The sequence below is a fragment of the Corvus brachyrhynchos genome, unplaced genomic scaffold, assembly GCF_000691975.1.
Source record: "Corvus brachyrhynchos isolate BGI_N302 unplaced genomic scaffold, ASM69197v1 scaffold106, whole genome shotgun sequence".
Lineage (NCBI taxonomy): Eukaryota > Metazoa > Chordata > Aves > Passeriformes > Corvidae > Corvus > Corvus brachyrhynchos.
Window position 1 is genome coordinate 2,488,539 of NW_008238834.1, and position 1,138 is coordinate 2,489,676.

The window sequence follows — 1,138 nt, forward strand, 5'->3', positions numbered from 1 at the left end:
GCTCGGGGAGCGGAGAAGAGCAGTGAGGGTTCGCCCTGCCAGATACTCCAGCCTTTTTTCTTCCTTTTTTTAAAATTTATTTTTCACCCAGAAACAATACACACTCTTCCCTCCTTCCCAGATAATACTTTTTTTTTTTTTTTTTTTTTTTGGTGAATTTTCATTTTCTGTAAGGTTTTTCTCCGCGCCTCCCGGCATGTGAGCGAACGTCCCCTGACAGCGGCCCGCGGGGATGTGTGTTTGGCTTTCGCCCTAAGCAACCAGGCGAACGTATCCCTCCCTCAAATCTCCTTAGTTTTTGCTCGTCAAAATCTGAGCTATCCGAGATGAAAAAATGTGGCTCCTCCTTGAGTTGCCCCAACCGTCAGGTGAAGCCAAGGCAAGCTGTGGGATGTGTCCATCCCAACAGCTGGCGGTAGGCATTTTTCCTCCGTTTCTTTCTTATTACCCCCCCGCTCCTCAACTCTCTTATCTCAGCTGTGTACAAACTGATATGGTACTTAGCAGGAAAGTGACTGGAAATTAAAATAACTTCGTTCACCAGAGGTTATCAGCTGGATATCTGTCATCATCAGTTTGTACAGAAAGAGTCATCTGCGGCAAAGGGCTGGACTAGAGCAGAGCCGGGCTCTCGGCAGCCAACAGGCATGAGCCCTCCCGACAGAACCCGAGCCCAAACCTGCTGATGCGCGGTGCTGTCGCTCCTGGGGTAGGCACGGCTTTTCTTTCGGTCTTTCCAGGCAAGGTGAACGGGAGGTGAAGAATTTGCAGTGCTGGGGGTACGGCAAAACACTGGCTGTAGCGATCCGCTCTGCCGGCGTGGGTGAACTGACTGTGACTTGGAAGTTTATTGTGCGCGTTAATTTTTGTGGTATAGCACGGCAGGGGTTTGATCGGAAAACAAGCACTTTCCCGAGAAACCGTTTCTTTATTAAATTGTATTATTAAAGGTGATACTTCTTTCTTGTCAGTTGTCTCTAAATAATATCGTTAAATAATATTGGTCACCCTGCCAGGCTGAAGTGATTTTTTTTTTCCTTTTTTACCTTTAGGTGTATTTTAGTGTGTGCAATATTAAATAGAAAATAAGCTTTTGCAAGCGAGGGCAGTGATTCGTTTTCTGCCCGACTCGTCTTCC

The 1,138-nt window shown here is 46.8% G+C and overlaps 1 long non-coding RNA gene across 1 annotated transcript in view; it reads left to right on the forward strand.

Annotated features, from left to right (window-relative positions):
* The first annotated feature begins 6 nt into the window (after positions 1-6).
* The window catches only part of LOC108447663, a 42,534-nt gene continuing 41,402 nt past the window's right edge, over positions 7-1,138 (forward strand). The window contains exon 1 of the long non-coding RNA XR_001863331.1: positions 7-709. This is a non-coding gene — a long non-coding RNA (uncharacterized LOC108447663). The remainder of the gene's footprint in view (positions 710-1,138) is intronic.